The sequence below is a fragment of the Pan troglodytes genome, chromosome 4 (assembly GCF_028858775.2).
Source record: "Pan troglodytes isolate AG18354 chromosome 4, NHGRI_mPanTro3-v2.0_pri, whole genome shotgun sequence".
In the NCBI taxonomy this organism is placed as follows: domain Eukaryota; kingdom Metazoa; phylum Chordata; class Mammalia; order Primates; family Hominidae; genus Pan; species Pan troglodytes.
This window is the reverse complement of record NC_072402.2, coordinates 119,383,017-119,403,908: the sequence shown is the minus strand read 5'-3', so window position 1 is coordinate 119,403,908 and position 20,892 is coordinate 119,383,017. Positions and strand designations below refer to the sequence as shown.

Genomic DNA, 20,892 nt, shown 5'->3' with positions numbered 1-20,892 from the left:
AAATTATTAATATTAACACATCACAAGCACAAGGCAGTTTTGTGATATTTTAAATAGTAGCAAATTGAGTAAGTGCTTTATGTGCTAATAATTGAATAATGGTGAATACAAGCAGTGTTATATGTAACCAGCAATTTTTACATTTCTACTTTGAAGAATTAGAAAAATTCAGTTAATGTAGTTAATTAAAATTAAAAGCTTGCTTTCAATACTACATTTCAATATGACTGTCTCATTCAAATTGTAGTGACTAGCAACTGGGTAGCCTGTACATGGCAGATACACCCTAGCAATCACTTTGCAACAAGCAGTTTTATATTTTCAGACATCTCGTGGGCATCTTCTACTTTTGACAGCCATCTTCCCCCATAATCACCCACACATGAAGCAGCAGCACCAGTTTCTTATTACAACTGCAATAAGGAGCTCCAAATAAAGCACTAAATTAACAGAAAAAAAAACACACAAAAAATCACATGGCCATTTGCCTACTATTGGAGTCCTTCCTGCACCGCTTATTATTTATCTAATGTCAGTCTTCCAAAATGAAATATTTGGATATGGTTTTCTGAGTCATAGATTGCCTAGGAAAAATGATTTCATAGTTTCTTTGTGGAAGGCACAATTCCTATTTCCTTCCTGCATAGTTTACCAATGGAAACTTCTAGAATTATTTTGGTATATGACAAATGTCGAAACTTGAATGGACTTAATAAAAGACATAGGATCATAACTATAAAAATATTCTCGTTTTCACCAGAGGATGCCGTAATCATAGGATTTTTAAAAATAATTTAGTTTAAGCCCATTAGCTGGCTAGAAATAGAAGTTAGTGCTCTAAAAGATAATACATAGTTGGTATTTGAATTTTTATAACTTGAGTTGGAAAAATGATTCCTTTACTCCTTAGCTGGATAAACATGAGCTAAGCAACTGGATTCTCTGAGTTTTAGCACTGTCATTTATAAGGTGGGAATAATAGTCACCTCCTCACCTCCCTTTTGTGTATCTTTGAATATTACTATGGGGATAAAAGCATCCAATGATGATTCTTCATAAAGCCATTCCTTATGTTCCTGGTATTGTTTGCATTTGTGTACACTTATTTGTCGAAGACCTTATCTTCTGTTTAGAATTACAGTTTTTTCTATAATTGCCTAACAATGTCAGTTTTGGGGTTTAACTTATTTGAGGAAACTACGTACTGCTAACATTGCATCTTCAACACGAACAAGCATAGTGCCTGCTATCCAGCAATGATGACAAAAAGTATTTTATATATCACTTTAGGAGTGTATTCACATTCAAACACCAATTTATCAGAAAACAATCATCTCTCTCTCTCTCACACACACACACAATCCACACACAAATATCTATCTGAGATAAGAATTTTGAGCTCTGACCTGTGGAAAACAATTAGGAAAACTGATAGTTGAATTTATCCTCCATTTTCAAGAATACATGACTAAGGCCAAGCTTTGAGATCAATTTTACCAAGAGTGGTGATGATGTCTGGAGTGACTTAGATAGCTGCACTTTTCTTACTTAGTGTTAAAAACAATAATGGTAAATGAGTGTAGGTTTGTATGTGTGTTTCCAGGTTTGGGGAGGGGCAATAGGATGCTTTAGTAACAGGACTCTACAACATTTTTCAGGTGGAGTAGAGGAGAAATGTAATAGTCTTGAAGGAAATTGCCCTGAATTAGGGGCAGGGAGTGCAATTTTCACACTGGAGTCTGACTTACTAGCTCAGATATGCCAGTTAATCTCCCCCAGCATTTTCTTGTCTGACAAATGATCAAGAAGAATGACTGAGGCTGAGTCCTGGAATATTTGGAGGAAGCAGGAAAGGTGAGAGTGAGACTTAATTCTCTCTTTAAATGGAATCAGATTTTGTGAGTGTTTCATTTCCCAGAGAATATTGAAAATAACAAGAATGTTTTAAATTGAGGGGACAGGTTGACTACTGGGTATGGTTGCATCCACTGCTATTCACTGCATTAAGTAAAAAATACGGTATGTGGTTCACTTTTCTTTTTTTTAAACTTTTAAATTCAGGAGTACATGTTCAGGTTTGTTATATAGGTAAACTTGTATCATGGCGGTTTGTTGTACAGATTATTTCATCATCTGGGCATTAAGCTTAGTACACTTTACTTATTTTTCCTGATCCTGTCTCTCTTCTCACTGTCCAGCCTCTGATAGGCCCCAGTGTCTGTTGTTCCACTCTATGTGTAAAAGCTGACCACTCTGCCAAAAGATCTATGATTAGATTCCAGCTCAGAACATAAACCCCCAAACTCTCCATGATAATCATCAGAGTGTCTGTCTTTAAAGAGATCAAACCTTTTGAAGACCATAATGTTTACAAGAGATACACTTAAATAGATATTTGGTTAAAAGTAAAATGATGGGAAAAAATATCACAAACACACACTAATAATAGAATTCAGGGGGCAAAGCATAGCACCCATAGTAAAGAGGAACATTTCATCATATTGGTAACAAGATAACTTAAATAGTTTAAAACTGGAAAATAACTTTGTTGTTAAACTGACTTAAAACATATTTTGCTAAAGTTTAATATTCCATCAGATTTCTAATTTTTTAGGGCTTTACAAGATTTTGGAATTCTTTATATCCTTAAAGGATTATTTCATTTTTTAAAAACTGGTGGATTCCAGTTGAGTTTATATGTTGTATATGTTGTAAGCAAATTTCTCCATCAAAAATTATTTTAGAACTCTGCTTGAAAAAGTTCATACCAATGATGCAATTATGATAAGACCTTTATCTGGTGTTATGTATGTATTAGTCTTGGTAATACACAGTTTAAAAAAATATAATTTCTTTCCATAATTCCTCTTTTAACCCACCCTTTTATTGGTCATGCTTTCTCTTTTCTATGTTTAGCTCAACTCTTTTTAAAAGATGGGCTTCTTCTTCTTTTTTTTTGGTGGAGGGAGGCTTCTATTTTTAAGAGTGTATGTTTTCCCCCCACTAAGTATCTTCCTGGGCTGGCCTTCGTTTAATTTACAGGATTGATTTGCTTGTTATTACTGCTATTTTAATTTTGTGTAAATAAACATTTAATCCACGTTGTGACTATATACCTTTTTCCATTTGTTACTTGTAAAATGTACTCATAGTAATTGCTTTTGTGAAAAAAAAATGTTACAACCACAGCATTTCCCAGAAACACGATGCCAATTCAAAGAAGTTTGTATTAAATTTTGAAAAATATTTGTTTTATGAATGTACTGGACAATGAAGTTCACAGGTATAAATGAAGGGAAGTGTTTTACAGCTAGCAATTTCATTACATGTTTAAGGACATGTGGGTTTTCTTTATCTGCATTAAAATAATTTTTTTAGTAAACATTCATAATTTCCATTAATTTTGAAGATCCCTTTTCAATTACATTGCTGTTTTTCTAGCATTTATGTTGAAGTATTAGGTTGCATGGTCTTTAAACTATGCTTTATAAAATCAAATTCCATCTTATGCTTTTGTGATCCACAAACACCTTTAAAATAATCTGCATGGATCTCCTTGAGATTGCCCTACAACTGATAACTTTTGATATTCACTGTTTAAAATTTTCTTTTTGAGTGAGGGGGATCTTCTTAGGCAAGGGAATAGTACACTAACATTTACCTATTCTTGGAAAACACAGATTACATGAAAATAACTGATTAATTGATTAAATTATTTTCCAAGCCGGTGTTATTTGTATAGAGACATAATCTAATATGTTCATCAAAAATTACACACATATGTTGACAAAATAACTAAGTGTTCCATTACGCAGTTTAGGGTTTTGTTTTATTTTTAACCTTAGTTGTTGACTGATCATATCATGTGGCATTCTATCAAAGTCACCCTGTAGTGAATAAATGTTTACTAAGATTACATTTGATAAACTTGTACTCGTTTAAAATAATTTCTTCATTGAGTGAAGTATGGGGGAGTATAATATTTCTTAACTCTCCTCCCCAAAACCAACCAAAGAAAACAACAAAAGTCAGAAGAGATAAAACAGAACTCTTCTTTGAAAACAACTATAAAGAAGCATTATCTATGAAGGAACTGACAAATGCAGTGATCTTTGGACAAAATTTAGGATGGTGGGAAACAATCCATACCATATTGAATTTTGGTCATGAAAGAGTAAAAATGTTTCCAGACTGAAAGGGAGAAAAATCAACTTAGACTGAGAAAGAAAAAAGCAGCCCTGCAATTAATCAGTCTGGGAGAACAGACACAGATAAAGTCAGCTGCAAAGTTAACAGGAAACATTATTTTTCCCCTAGGCAAGTTATATTGCAGCTGGAGAATGCCAAAACAATCCCCTCTTTGAGTGATTATTGCTTTATTATCAACGATGCCACCAAATTCGTTTTTCTATACCCATCTATTACTGGGGATACTCAGTTGCTAAGCTGGCCCCTACCACATTCTAATACTCAATCCCTAGCTTATCTCATGTATCCTGATCTTTTCTCAGAAATAACAAACATTTCATACTGATTCCTACTTCTCTTGGGTTCTCTCTCTTGGGTTAACTCCCAGGTTATTCAGAATGAACCAAAGCCTTACAAAAGGACACCCTCCTTCCTCTTGTCAAGTAGCATTCCTAATTCCTCTGGACTGCTATCCCTTGCTGCACTGAGCCAATAAATCTGATCTTGTCAGACTATAGATTTGTTTCTGGTGGTCTTTACCTGATCAGCTTTTAATAGTCAACGTAGATTTCTTTCAAATTTTGTGCACAGGCTGAGAGGCTAAATTAAGAATCCCTTTCTTAAAACATTTGGATTCTGAGTCTGAGATGGGTAAGCGCCTAGTAAATAGCAGGAAATATGGATACGGAAACGCACATGGAGAATGCCATCTGCCGACAGAAGCAGAGATTGTAGTAACTCAGCTGCAAGGTAGGGAACACAAGAACTGGGGCTTCCACTTAGCTAAAGAGACAAGTAAACATTCTCTTTAGAGTTTCAGAGGTAGAATGCCTCTGCTGACACCTTGATTTCAAAGTGCTAGTTTCCAGAATGGCAAGAAAATAAATTTCTGTTGTTTTAAGGCACCCAGTTTACGGTACTTTGTCATTGCAGTGTTAGGAAATTAATAAAGATGCTGGCACTGGAATGACAGGGACTGATGTAACGATAACTAAAATATAAAAGTGGCTTTGAAGTAAGTAATTGGTAGGATCTTGGAAGCATTTTGAGGCATTTGGTAGTAAAAACCCTAGATTGCCCTGAAGAAATTGTTGGTAGGAATGTGGACATTACAAGTGAATCCTGTGAGTGCTCAGAAAGAAGTGAGGAAAGCGGTAAAGAAAGCTTCTATGATTTTAAAGAATACGTACATCTGCAAAGGCATAAGAATGATATACATTGGACTTTGGGGACTCGGGGGAAAGGGTGGGGGGTGGGGAGGCACAAAAGACTGCACATTGGGTACAGGGTACACTGTTCAGGTGTTGGGTGCACCAAAATCTCAGAAATCACCACTAAAGGACTTATTCATGTAACCAAATACTACCTGTTCCCCCAAAACCTATTGAAATAAAAACATTAAAAACAGTTTTAAAAGTAGAAAAAATAGAAAAAAAAAACATAGATCATCACAAGCCACATGTTATGAAAAATATGAAAGTTAAAGGTGTTTGTGGTCAAGTTTCAAATGGAAATGAGGGACATGTTATTGGACAATGGAAGAAAAGTGATTCTTGTTATAAAGTAGCAGAGGACTTGGCTGAATTATCTTCTGTTAGGTGGATAGTAGAACTTGTAGGTAATGCACTTGGATATTTAGCTGAGCAAAGTATGGAAAATGCAACATGGTTTCTTGTTTTTGTTTTAGGAAAATGTGAGAATAAATTAGGAAATGATTTAAGTCAAGTCAGAGGAAACCAGCAGTTGATAATTTGGAAAATGATTAGCCTCTTCAGATAGTGTGCTCTGGCAACAGAGCCAAGGATGTGACTGGGCAACCATTTACTAAAATGATTGGCATGTAACTCGCGAATTCAATCAACCCTCTCAGCAGAAGCCAGGAATAGGGATGTGATTATCCAGGAAAGAGCCCTTGTATCTAATGTTTCAGATGATGATATTTAGGACTCTTTGATTTGATAATATTTAGATGAAATTTTGGACTTACAGTTGTGTTGGAATGAACTACAGTTTCCAGCGATGTTGGCATGGGATAAGTGTAATTTGCATATCAGAAGGACATGAATTTTGGAGTGTTAGAGAGCACACTGTTATGGGTTAAATTGTGTCCTCCTAAATGGTATGTTGAAATACTAACCTCTAGCGCCCCAGAATGTGACCTGATTTGGAAACTGGGCTGTTGGTTGTTGCAGGTGTAATTAGTTAAGATCAGTTCATACTGAAGTAAGGTGGATCCTTAATCCAATCTGACTGGCAGCTTTCTGAGAAGAGACAGAGAGAATGTCATGTGACAAAAGAGGCAGAGAATGGTGTGATGCAACTGCAGATGGATGAGTGCCAAAGTTTGACAGCCACCACCAGAAGCTAGAAAGAGGCAAGAAATATTAGACCTAGAGTCTCAGAGAGAACATTTCCCCACTGATGCCTTAATTTTGGACTTCTATCTCCAGGACTGTGAAAGAGTAAATTTCCATTGTTTAAGGCCACCCAACAAACTGGAACTTTGCTATTAGGTCTTTCTTATATTGTATTATAAACTTCCTTCATTTTCTCCTTAAAGAGCTTACATATCTTCAATTCTTCCTATGTGCTTTACATTTTTATTCTTATTACAAATGATATTTATAAACTTATTTTCTAGCTGTTTCTTGAAGGTATATAGAAAATTTTAAAAATTCATATTAGGTAACTGCTTACCTCCCTTATACATATTTAATAATTTATCTGTGAATTATCTTTTGTCTGGTATATAAGATGTTGTATCATCTTCAAATAAGAATAATTTTTCATTTTAATCCTTATATGTTTAATTTGCTTTTATTACTTTTTTATGTAGATTAGGACTTCAGGTACAATGTTGAGCAAAAGTAGTAAAAACAAATAAACTTGTTCTAGACTTAGTTTAATAAAATGCTTCTAACTTTCCACCATTGTGTATTACAATGCCTTAAGAACTTTTACTCGTAGTCTTAATTAAAGTAATTCCCTTAAATTTATAATTTATTAAAAATTTTAATTTAAAATGTGATCAGATTCTATATTCAGTATTTAAAAATAGAGAATTTTTTTTCTTCTTTAATGTATAAGTAAAATAAACTATATTAATGAATTTTCTAATGTTCAACCAACTCATCTTTGATATAAAGTTTTGAGGGGATAAATATTCAAACCATAGCACTTCATTTTCAAATAATTGACATGGAATATCTCCCAATATTCTTTTATTATCTTGTTAATCTCTTATGAATCTTTATTTTCTACTTTTATATTTATTTTTTGGAATCAAATATGCAAAATATTTATCCACTATTAGTCTTTTCAACATACTGTAAATTTACTTCATCAATCCTCTAATTTATTTTTATTTTCCAACTCATTATTTTTTATTAACTTTTATCCCTTCCTAATGCTTACTGTGAGTTTACTTTGCGTTTTTATAATATCGCAAGTAGAAATTTTATTTGTCTTCAATTTTAATTCTATATTTTATGTCCAGTAGTAAACATTTTAACTCTTGTCTATGCTATTAATGTTTATATTAATATATCTTTCAGCATCGATTTTCTGTATACCATTGCTTCTTGCACTCACACTTTACTTCTGATGTCACCATACACCAAATTGGCTTGCTCCCAGATGGTGGGGCTTCCCAGCCTCCAGAACTGTGAGAAGTACATATTGTTTAAGCCACCCTCTTTATATAGCATGCTTTATAGAAGGATAAGATGACTAAGGCATTATGATTATTTCTACCTTGTTTATACAAAAATAAGTATGTTTTGAGTAATTAATAATAAAATATTTTGGTATTAGTACTTACTGAATTTGACACCTATTTTGGCAATGTACAAATTTTTCATTCTTTTGTTTTGTGTCAGCTTTATGTGGCTGGATATGAGGATGCCTTCATGAATATGACGAATGTACAGTATATTTAGAAAAATTACAAATGAGAAATCTACGTTTAGTCATTACTAACTTTGGTAAGGCTACAAGAAGTCTATTTAGTAGAGTTTGAGGCTAATTATCAAGTCCCTGTTCAAGCATTAATTTTGCCTGAAAAAATTTTACCCCAGTGACTTTTAATGGTCTTCTTTAGCTTCAGTACAGAAAACTTATGAAAACTATATGGAAATCCCACTACAACTATAACAGTAAGGAAGACCCCCATGCATTGCCCACTTAGTGAACATGGACCTAAAAAAGGACAAAACTTAGCATGCCAAGAGAATGGGCTGCAGAAGTGGCAGTCCAGGAGGGGGAAAAACAACAAACATAAAATTCACCTCCAACCTAAAAAACTGATTTTTCAAACCTTGATTTAGACTATACACTCTCATCATAACAACACTGTGGTGTCCAATAAATTAAATTTCTTGAGTCTAGGAAGCTTTTTACCTCTAGCCTTTACCGTATTTTTTACCTCTAGAATATACTGTAAGAAGTCACAAAGTCCCTGATTGTTCCAGCTGGTTCTTAGATTAACTCTTCTTCAGGTCCTAGCACTGACTCTGGCAGAGGTATAGTGTTGGCTAAGTGTTACTAGCTTGCTAGGAAGCCAGCATCCATTTTAGCAGATGAACACAGGTCTGTTCTAGATGTTTGCTATTGTCAGTTATGTAACATGCTTATGTATCGGAGAGTTGTATTTCACAAATTTTTATTGGCAAATTATTAGTAATAAGAAAGTAATTTGGTAATTCCAATGGTAATTCAAATGGCTAATCATTATTTACTACTCTAGTAGATTTCCCTAGACATCAGATAAAGATATATTAGTACACAGAAATAAGTTTTCTATAACTATAATTTTTGTTGTTGGATCACTGTTCAATAATCCCTACCTACCTTTCATTAGAAAACTTAGGCAAGGTGAACATGTTAGGTTGAATTTTTAGAATGTAAAAAAATTATAATTTGTAATGTTAATATTAGTTTTCATTAAGAAAATGCTTTTATAGCATTAGTAATTTTAATTTTTAGTTTATAAAGTATATGAAAATAAATTTAAACTTGATGGTTTCAAATACTTGTTTTTTGTATATATATATCATATACACATATGTTTATATTTTATATACATATATAAAATATGTATGTATATCTATATATATATCTCTCTCTAGAGATATAGAGAGAGAGGGAAAGAGAGAGAGGATTATATTTAGTTTAAAATGTTTCTTTCCCTTATTTCTTAGCTTGGAATAGTTAGATTGTATTTCACGTTTTTGTTTTATCTTTATTTCTTCCTGAAACAAGATTTCTTTTGTTCATTTTTTTCTTTATTCCTTCCTGAGACACAATTTCTCTTTTTAGTGAATTGAGTAATGACACATTGTTTTGAATTTTAAAAAGCATTTTTAGCTACTTAAAGTTTAGTATTAACAGATTTCTGCGCATACACACACACACACAAGAATTTAAATATTAAAACTTAGTTGTATATTTGAAATACAATTGTTTCATTTAATAATGATGATAAATGTATGATAAAGCAATTTCAAAAGTGATAGCCTTGTCATCTTAATTCATGCAAGAAGCTCTGATAAAATATATTATTGATTACTAAAGTTGAACTCTGCTACAGTGACACCGGTCAGCCAGTCATCCATGGTTGCTACATTTTGTCTACTTGCCAGAGAAAAAGAGTTGATAATGAGAAATGAGAGATCCATTTGAAGGGAAACCCAGATGATTCAAGAAGAATCAAAATTCAATGAACAGGGCAAATTTCAGAACACAGGGAAGAATTATGGCAAATTATGGCCAGATGCTTAAGAACAACACTAAACTTTCTCAACTTGGACTGGAGGAGCCAGGTGGATACCTGTGGATTAAAAGAAGAAGGTATGCCACAGACTTGTAGTTTATAAATTCAAATAGGAAAGTCTACAATTACATCACAGTTCAACCAACTTAGCAGCTACTGTCTTTGGCTCCTCTTACTGCAATATTTGACACATTAGCCTGGGTCTGTGGTGAGAGACAGCAAGGTACCCTCTTCTCTCTAAGTCTGCATACACTCAGTCAAGTGCTGACCCTTCTTCTCCTTTCTTAATCTTAAACAGATCTCACTCAGATATTAGATACCCAAACAAAACTCTTATTTATAGATACAGACAGTACCCAAGTTAGGATGATTTGGTTCTAGGGTAATAAATCAATATCTCACACCACAATCATTTATTTTCCAAGCTGGAGGTACACCCAAATGACCTTTATTCCTGGTGCACTTTCTGAAAATCTTTATAACTCAGTCTGGTTCTATATTATCTTATCACCATCTACACCAATAAGATCTCTCACCTTGCAGATGACATAGTAACAATAATTGGTTAATAATGAAGAGAAGGGAGGGTGGAAATTGTCTAAGCTGAAAATTGTCAAGAGAGATGTAGAAAAAATACGTTGGAGTATAGTTTGAAGTCAGGTAGCATGATGCCTCCAGCTTTGTTCCTTTGGCTTAGGATTGACTTGGCAATGCGGGCTCTTTTTTGGTTCCATATGAACTTTAAAGTAGTTTTTTCCAATTCTGTGAAGAAAGTCATTGGTAGCTTGATGGGGATGGCATTGAATATATAAATTACCTTGGGCAGTATGGCCGTTTTCATGATATTGATTCTTCCTACCCATGAGCATGGGGACTGTTGTGGGGTGGGGGGAGGGGGGAGGGATAGCTTTAGGAGATATACCTAATGCTAAATGACGAGTTAATGGGTGCAGCACACCAGCATGGCACATGTATACATATGTAACTAACCTGCACATTGTGCACATGTACTCTAAAACTTAAAGTATAATAATAATAAAAACAAAACAAAACAAAACAAAAACAGAATTAACATGTGATTTTAGCAGGTTTGGGATCAAGAACTAACAGACCAGTGGAATAGAATAATTTAGAAACAACCATTTATGTATCAGAATTTAACATATATTAAAGAAGGCACGAAAAATCCAAAAAAAAAAAAAATTGGAGTCAGCAATAATGAACTTTGTAGGTAGTAAACATTTAAAGAACTAACCTCCTTTTAGGAAAATAAAAACCATGAGTTATCAAGGTATTTTTAGAAAAGTGCTCCAATAGGAGACAGTCTGGAGGAGTAGGGCCAGCTCTGACAGCAGTCTAAGTCTTTCTTTCATAAGCTTCAACTTCGCCTTAAATTCCTAGGAGCACCTGTAGACTTGCCTCTAACACAGCGGCTCTCAATGTGTGTTCCATGATCAGCAGCATTAGTGTCACCTGGAAACTTGTTAAAAACGCAAATTCTTGCATTCCACTCCAGATCTATTGAATCAAATATTCTAGGTATAGGTTCCATTAATTGTGTTTTAACAAGACGATTAGGTTAATTGGTTTCACAATGAAGTTTGAGACCAACTCTTTTATTAACACTGACACAGACCAAGGGAAGAGTACAAATGGAGGGCTGTAGTCAGAGGAACTAAGAAATGATGGTATGCAACATATTCATTACTGTTTCTTTTTCTAAATAAAGGAAGGAAAATTAGGTAGAAATAAGAAATGCTGAAGTACTGGGTCCAATAATTCAGTCAATCACTTGCAGTTAGAATGTATTCATGAAGGTAGAATACAATCTCTCTACTATCTCTCAAGCTTGGAACGATGTATGATACATAATGAGTACTTGAAAATATTTCTTAAATAAATAAGGGCAAATTTCATTGCAAATAATATGAGCTATTTATGCATTTTTTTTAAGAGTCCAGGTTTGTTGCTGCACGCCATAGGGAAGACCAGAGTGAATACTCTCTGTGGGAGGCAGATCCGGGAAGAGGGAATCCAGAAGGAGCTGAGCCACCAGAACAATCTTCTTCTCTGAAGTTCACCAATCAAACAAATCACTTCTTCACCCTGGGGAGAAGTTAGTCAAGGTATGGAAAACACAAGGGTTTTTATTCTAGTACAATTCCTAATACAATAATATTCAAATCCCAAAATAAATGTTTCTTTTGTTTGATTTAAAAAATCTTAAGAGCTGTATTGAGGTTTAATTGACATACTGTAACAGCAGTTACATAAAATGTACAATTTGATAAGCTTTGACATATTTATATACCTGTAAAACCATCTCCATAATCAAAATACTGAACACATCACACCCCAAAATTTTCTTTTGACCTTTCATAATCACTTGTTTTAATCCATTTCTGTTTTTTCTTATCCCAGACAACAATTGATCTGTTTTCTGTCACCATAGATTAGTCAGCATTTGCCAGAATTTTATGTAAATGAAATTACAGGGTATGTGCTTTTTGTTTGGCTACCTTCCCTCACCATAATAATTTTGAAATTCATCCACTTTGTTATGTGCCCAATAATCAATCCCCTTTTACAAAGAAGTAGTATTTCATTGTATGTTTATATCAGAATTTATTTGTCCAAATGGGCATTTGGATTATTTCTAGTTTCTGGCAATTATAAGTACAATTGCTTAAACATTCATGTATAAGTCTTGGTGCGGACAGTTGCTTTATTTCTCCTGGGTAAATGCCCTGAAGTAGAATGGCTGGATCATATCTTAAGTGTATGTTTCACTTTTTCAGAAACTGCCAAAACATTTTAAAGCCATTGTACCATTGTTCATTTCACAGTTTGAGAGTTTCATCCTAATAGGTACATACTGATATCTTATTGTAGTTTCAATTTGCATTTCTCTAATTATTAATGATAGTGGGGTTATTGTCATATGGGTTTTGTGATTGTCTACTTTGGTATGTGCCTAAATATTTTGCCCATTTTTAATTTGCTTGTGTTATTGTGCTTTGAGAGATTTTATGCATTTTAGATAAAAATCCTTCATCAGATATGTAAGTTACAAATGTTTTTCCCAGTCTGTATCTTGTTTTTCATTCTTGCAGTGGTGTGTTTTTGAAGAGCAGAAGTTTTTAGTTTTGATGACATTCAGTTTGTAAATTGTGCTGATTTTGCCTACTTGGTTTTTCTTCTCATCATGGTTCATATTTTATTGCTTTTTTGCATGGCTAATAATTTTTTATTGGATGCCAGACTTTGTAGATTTTATTTTCTTAGGTGCTGGATATGTTTGTATTTCTAGAAATATATTTGGGCTTTGTTATATGATGCAGTTAAGTTACTTGGAAACATTTTGTTCATTTGGGGACTTGCTTTTATGTTTTGTTAAGTGAGGCCAGGACAAAGTTTTCTGTGGGGCTGATTTTAAACCAGTTCTGAGTCCTTCACTTGATATATCTGAATTATGAGTTTTTTCCACACTGGCCAAGGGATTTGTTCCCTTAATACTTTCAGGTGGTTCTTTCTTAGATATTAGGTAGCTTCCTCATATGCATGTGATGATCTTCTGTAGATTTCTAGAGTACTTTATCTTCATAACTCTATCCTTTTTGGTACTCCACCTAATGAATTTTGGCCACCTTGGTCTCTTCAGACTTCCAGATCCATCTGCTCATCTGAGGGAAATTACTGGGCTCTGCCTGGGGTTCTTCTTCCTTGTCCTATGATCAGGATATGCTCTCCAGGCAGCAAACTGAGAAAATCTTGGGGACTATTTTTTTTTCCTACTTATCTGGGAATCACTGATGTGTCTTGAAAACCATTGCTTAACATATATTTTTCTTTCTTTGGCTGTTTTGGGCAAAAGGGTAAATCTGGCCAGTATTAATTCTTTTCTTCCCAAAGCAGGTTTATCCAATTTCTGATATTAAGACTGAGGAATTATAGAGGCACATACATGTTATATATGATTTCATGGTATTAGTTACATATGGTCTTGTCTATTTGTTTATAACCACTTTAAACAAAGATATATGGGGTTAGTAGTTCTTTTATATAAAATAAGTAAATTAAATGGTTGTTGTAGCATACTGAATTATTAGTGGTCTTGAACTTGGTCACAATACACCAACGTCTCTGGTAAAATATGTGTACTGGGGGAAAATGCACTTAAATTATAACATTTTCAACACAGTACCTTTTCAGGAATATAATTATTTATAAATATGAGGTCTGGAAGTAATGCTACCATATGGATCACAAGTATTAGGGAATCCTGGGGAAAACCAACCTGCTTATTCTAAGGTGTAAGATATAGAAAATTCAGTATTCCTTTTTCCGATTTTCCATGTTGTGGATGAACATAAAAATCCTCTAGCTTAACTATTCCCAGTGTCAGAGCACACAGTGGGTATACCACAAATGAGTGATGGATATGTCTGAGATTTTCTCCCTGTGGCCCTTGACATGGTCTGATTGGGCCTTAGGAGGCTAGAATTGGTAGAATTCCCTCTAGCTGTAATCATTCTCAACTTACTGCAGTGTGCCCTACAAATATTATATTTTCCTATGTGTGCTATGATGTGGAAAAGGTCACGATATGCTGCTCTGGTAGTTATATGTTTTCCTACTCTTTATCTTCTATCGTGCCACTCTCAGTTTATAAATTTCTCTTGCTTTTCTTATTTCAAGGGATGGCTGATTTGAGGAGAAGAGGAATTTAGCCAATGGAAAGGAGAAGAATGGGCTTTCTGTAACTGTCTTTATTTCTGAATTCTGTTGCCTTAGGGAGATTTTATTGTTAAAATGAAAATTCCATGTGTGTCTTGACTATTACATAATATCTATAGTCGTAGAGTTAAATATATTAACAATGTAAATCAATACAGCATATGCTTTCTTAAAAAGTGATTCTCATCAAAATAAATTTCCTAAGGGGAATTGATTTATTTTATAACAGATTTGACGCTTTTGCAAATACATAAGTAGATGATTATAATATGCTTTAATTTACCTGTCTGGTGTTCTAGCTTTCCCTTTAGAAATATATTAATAAAATGTACTTAGTATTTTCAGAAAAGAAGAAATCTTAAGTCGTGATATTTAGGAAGTGAAAAGTTTTTATTACCTAGCTCATGTACATTTTTCGAATTTAAGAATCTTGTGGACTAGACATTCTATGCTACATTTCACAAGTTCCAGCTATACTTTGTTTATATATGTGCCCTGAAGCATTTTAAGGGGCCACTTTAAAACAATTTTTGGATTAGAATTTGAATTTCATAGGAGTGACAGGTTTGCTTAAAGTTCTTGCATCATTTTTTCTACTAAGGGAGAGAAAGCTAAGAGAACAAACAGGGGCACAGACATTGAGATAGTTATAATTCCTACCCTTATCATCTTGTAATTATGGTATAATTGGAGAGCATAATACTTGAAGATTTCCTGTATTCTGTAATATATAATTTACAATTTCTCTTTTCATGTGAACTTTGACACCAGATGAACAACAGAAATAGAAAAGTATGAGTAAATAGTATTTATTTTTATTTAGTAGAGAGAAAAGTCAGACAAGTGGCCAATTCCACACATTTTAAATTAAAATGAATATATATAAAACAGTGCAGACATACCTTTTGCTTTTATAACTATTTTTACAACTTAATTGAAGTATAATTGATATATGACAAACTGCCCATATTTGAAGTATGCAATTCGATATGTTTGACCTAGTTGTATGCTGATGAAGCCATCACTATAATCAAGATAATGAACATATCTATTATGGCAAAGTCTGAATGTCCTTCTCTGTAATCACATCATCCCATTCAGCTTACCCAAGATAATCACTGAACAGCTTTTTGCCATTATAGATTACTTTATATTTTCCATAAATTTATATAAATTGAATCCTACAGTATGTACCATCTTTTGTCTGCCTTTTTCACTCAGCATTATTATTTTGAGAGTCCTCTATGTTGCTACATGCATCCTTAGTTCATTACATTTATAGCTGAATAGTATTCCCTTTTATGAATACGCCATAATCCATTTATTGATTCAGCTGTTTTTGGACATTTGGGTTATTTCCAGTTTTGAGCAACAGCATGTAAGGACCATATGAACATTCATATAAAATCCTTTGTATGAAGATATTCTTTCATTTATTTTTAGGTATATACATCTACGAGTAAAATATATGGGACATAAGCCAGGTATATGTTTAACTTTAAAATAAAAAAGCTAATTTTTTTTCCCAAAGTGATTGCAGCATTTTACATTTCCAAGAAGCAGTGTTTGAAAGCTTCAGTTGCTCTACATTCTCACCAACACTTGGTCTGCTGTCTTGATAATTGTGGCCATTCTGAAAGGTGTGTAGTGATACCTTATTATGGTTTTAATTTCTGTGTAACTAATGACTAATGATATTAAAAACCTTTTTATGTGGTTACTGTATCTACTTTGGTGAAGTGTCTATTCAAATATTTTGCCTATTTTTAATAGGTTTGTTTGTGCTTATATTTTGAGTTTTAAAAAATGTATTCTGAATACAAGTATTTTTTCAGACAGTTATTTGTGACTGTATTTTCCCAGGTTGGCCTTTATTTTCATTTTCTTAATAATGTTTTTCAAAGAGAAGATATTCTTAATTTTGATGAAGTGCTATCATTTTAAAAAATGAATCATGCTTTTTGCTGTCATATCCAAGAAATTTTTACCTAATCCAAAGTCTTAAACGTTTTCACCTATGCTTTCTTCAAGAAATTTTACAGTTTTACTTTTTACATTTAGGTCTATGATCATTTTGGGTTATTTTATACCATGTGACATAATATTGGGTTTTAGTATGGATATTGAATTGTTCCAGTAACATTTTTTGAAATGATTTTTTATATTAAATTGTTTTTGTGTGTTTTAGAAATCAGTTGACTATAGATTTGTCAGTTTATTTTAGACTTCATTTTCTATTTTTATTATCTGTCTTGATGCCAGTACCATACTTGATTGTTGTTTTAAAATAATTCTTATAATCAGGTAGTATAAATCCACCAACTTTTTAATCAATGTTGTCTTCAAATGTTTAGATCCTTTCATTTTTGTATAGAATTTAGAGTCAGCTTATCAATTTCTACTAAAAAGCTGGGATTTTGATTGGGATTGCATTAACTCTATAGATCAATTTTGGAAGAACTGACATCTTAACACTATTCAGTTGTCTGAACTAGGAGCACAGTGTATCTATTTGTCTACGTTCTCTTCAATTTCTCTCAGCGACGTTTTGTAGTTTGCAATGCATAGGTCTTCCTCTTCTTTTGCCAAATTTGTCTTGAGGTCAAAAGGTGACCATACACAATTAGCAACACTAAGTTACCCTCTTTATAAAATAAACTAATTGGAATGGAATTTAATGTCACACTGCATGTGCACATGCACATAATTGACAAATGAAACTTTCTTAATTTTTCTCTTGGCGCTAATTTAGTCTTCTTTTTAAATTGTGAAAATCCTTGTTATGCCCTGGATAAGCTTTGGGAAAAGAAACCTTTTAAAATCCTTTCCAGGCATCTTTTAGCAGGCTTTGATTTTGTGCCCAGAATTTGTTCCTTCTGGTGGGTTCTTGCTCTCGCTGACTTCAAGAATGAAGCCGCGGACCCTCGTGGTGAGTGTTACAGTTCTTAAAGATGGTGTGTCTATAGTTTGTTCCTTCCGATATTCAGATGTGTGCAGAGTTTCTTTGTTCTGGTGGGTTCGTGGTCTCGCTTGACTTCAGGAGTGAAGCCCAGACCTTCACAGTGCGTGTTACAGCTCTTAAAGGTGGCGCGTCCGGAGTTGTTTCTTCCTTCTGATGGACTCTTGGTCTTGCTGACTTCAAGAGTGAAGCTGCAGACCTTCGCAGTCAGTGTTACAGCTCTTAAAGGTGCTGCGTCCACAGTTGTTCGTTCCTCCTGGTGGGTTCACGGTGTCTCTGACTTCAGGAGTGAAGCCACAGACCTTCGCAGTGAGTGTTACAGCTCTTAAAGATGGCGCGTCGGGAGTTGTTCCTGCCTGCTGGCGGGTTTGTGGTCTCTCTGACTTCAAGAGTGAAGCTGCAGACTTTGCGTTGAGTGTTACAACTCATAAAGGTAGTGTGGACCCAAAGAGTGAGTAGCAGCAAGATTTATTGCAAAGAGCAAAAGAACAAAGCTGCCACAGCATGGAAGGGGACCCAAGTGGGTTGCTGCTGCTGGTTGGGGTGGCCAGCTTTTATTGCCTTATTTGGCCTCACCCACATCCTGCTGATTGGTCCATTTTACAGAGTGCTGATTGGTCCGTTTTTACAGAGTGCTGATTGGTGTTTTTACAAACCTTTAGCTGGACACAGAACACTGATTGGTGCATTTTTACAGAGTGCTGATTGGTACGTTTACAAACCTTTAGCTAGACACAGAGCGCTGATTGGTGCATTTACAGTCCTTTAGCTAGACAGAAAAGTTCCCCAAGTCGCTACCCCACCCAGAAGCCCAGCCTGCTTCACCTCTCAATTTCACTAAAGGAGGAGCCATAGTTTCCCATTTCTTAATTTCTTTTTTTTTTGTCAGTATCCAAAATCATTTTAATAAGAGGATAGGATCCAGGGTTTGTTTTCATATCTTCGGCTGGCCCGTAGGCCTCCACTGCACTCAAACTTTGGGACCTTGGAGCAAACGTAGGGTTTGGTGTGGCTGTGCCGGGTTGCCGGGGCCTTGCTGAAATGCCAGTACACCTCTGGACCCTTGTGAAGATCGGAGAGCATGACGGTGCTGCAGACCTTGCAGGAGTCCAGGGCCAGCTGGTCAAAAGTGAGGATCTTGCCCCCACCCTGAGGATGCTGCTGCGGTCTGGCCAGCTGGTCACGCGCAGCACACACACCTTCAGTTTGGGCACCTCCTGAACCCGCACATCATCCATTGTGGTCCCCACAACCACAGCCGTTTTGTTTTCCCGGCCGAGAAGCTTCATCATCCGGATCATCTGGCAAAGGGACAGAGGTGGCTGTTTGGTGCGACTCATAAACAACCTCTTCAGCACAACCTGGTTGAATGTGGAGTTGATTAATCTGGCCAGAAACCTGTACAGCTTGACCAACAGCCTCAGGTAGATATCCTGGCTCTTGGGCTCCTTGCGCTGAACCTTTGGTCCTTGTTGTGGCGGATGTGAACTCCCATGATGGCGCCTACACTGGGCCAGGTCCATAAAGCTTAGTTTTCCATTTCTAACAACTTAAGGGAAAAACCTCTCTTTTTAAAAACCTTTCCTAGTTCCACAGCTTTTTTGAGTCTTCCCCTCCCATAACTTACAATAAATATATTTAAAAAAAATCACAGTTGATAAAATACTAGCTTTCGTTAAAGTAGCATAACAACTGAGAGTTTTTCTCCCCCAATATTTTTTGAATGCAACTTTTAAGTGTCAATAGTCCTTTATTTTGTAAGAACTTATTTTGTAAGTTTTATGACATTCCATGTTTTGGTAATCCACAGTTGGTTTATATATAATTGAACAAATTTACATTTTTTAAAAAAATTATAAAACCCTGCATCTTCTGTAGAATAGTTTATTGCCTATGTTTTGAAAGAGACTTCGCTATCTAAATGGAATTTGCGTCACTCCATATGATTTAACTTTACAAAATCCATTTAAATAGAACACAGATTTAAAATAGATTTCTAAAGTGATTTCTACCATAAAAGTTGGGGCAGGGCAAAAGACACATCCTGCCTTGAAGATTTGTGACAAATTTTTCTCACAGAGTGAATTAACCTTAGTTTTTACTTTCTATATAGATGAATAATTTATAATTTTTACATTGTCTTAAAACTAATACAAATTATTTATGGTTGCCAGTTATATGTCATCCTCTGCCATATGTGATGCCCTACTATGTATGGGATTGTCAGCATTTTTCACTCTTGGATATATAAATTGTAACATGCAAACTTCATTTTGACATTTTGGAGTATATTATGACTTAATGTGAGGCCCTTCTTCCATTTTGCCATGGCCAGAAACCATACTGATTCTTCATAAGGTACAGAATATAAAAGTAATATGATATATTATTTTTCTTTAATGAGCATAAAATTAAGGTAAAGTTATAAAAATCCACACGTGGAACAAATAAAGGGAACGTGTAGAAACAAGTACTTATTTGGTAAAGGTGTAGATACGGTATTGTGTACTAGAAAAGTCACAGGCTGTGATTAAAGAAAAGTGCATTTGATTTATATCCTTCTCAGTGACTGGCTGAATCATCTTCAAAAAGTTATGTGACCACTTCAAGCTTCAGATTCCACATCTGTACATTGGCTATCATAATGCCTACCTCATAGAATTGACATTAAAATTAATTATCAAAACTATGTAGCAGTGAGAACTCATGTAATAGCACCTATACCTGCTCTGTATTCTAGTTTATTCTATAGCAGAATTCTAAGTGTTATGTGGTATAAATAATACATCCTTCTCTACCTAGTGATTTACTTAGCAGCAGTACTGATAATGTAACTATGTATTATGTATTCACATTACAGAATATGACATTATAGCAATGTGTAGTAGTTAAATACTGGGATAAAGAATACAGATACTTTGGAGGTTTTCAAGGGGTGGAATAGGTAGAAAAAAGCCGTGATGGATTTAGATGTTTTAGAAGAGTCAAGTAAATATGCGGTTATATTCACAAAAAAATACAGCACCTTTCCCCATTCAGTTATGATTTCATTTAAAATAAATTTGAATATTTCATTAATCATTAATTACTCTGGATTTAAAATTTGATGTCCAAACTTAAAAACTGAAGAATGACGAGAAATAGTAAAAGCTGAATATAACAGAGAATGTATATTGACTCATTTAAAACTCGCTTAGCTTATTAAGATTTGAGGATTCTACAATACGAAATTAAAATT

The 20,892-nt window shown here is 34.4% G+C and overlaps 1 pseudogene; it reads right to left on the bottom strand.

Annotated features, from left to right (window-relative positions):
* Positions 1-18,557: 18,557 nt before the first annotated feature.
* LOC741818 (large ribosomal subunit protein eL18-like) lies at positions 18,558-19,149 on the bottom strand (annotated as a pseudogene).
* Positions 19,150-20,892: the final 1,743 nt, after the last annotated feature.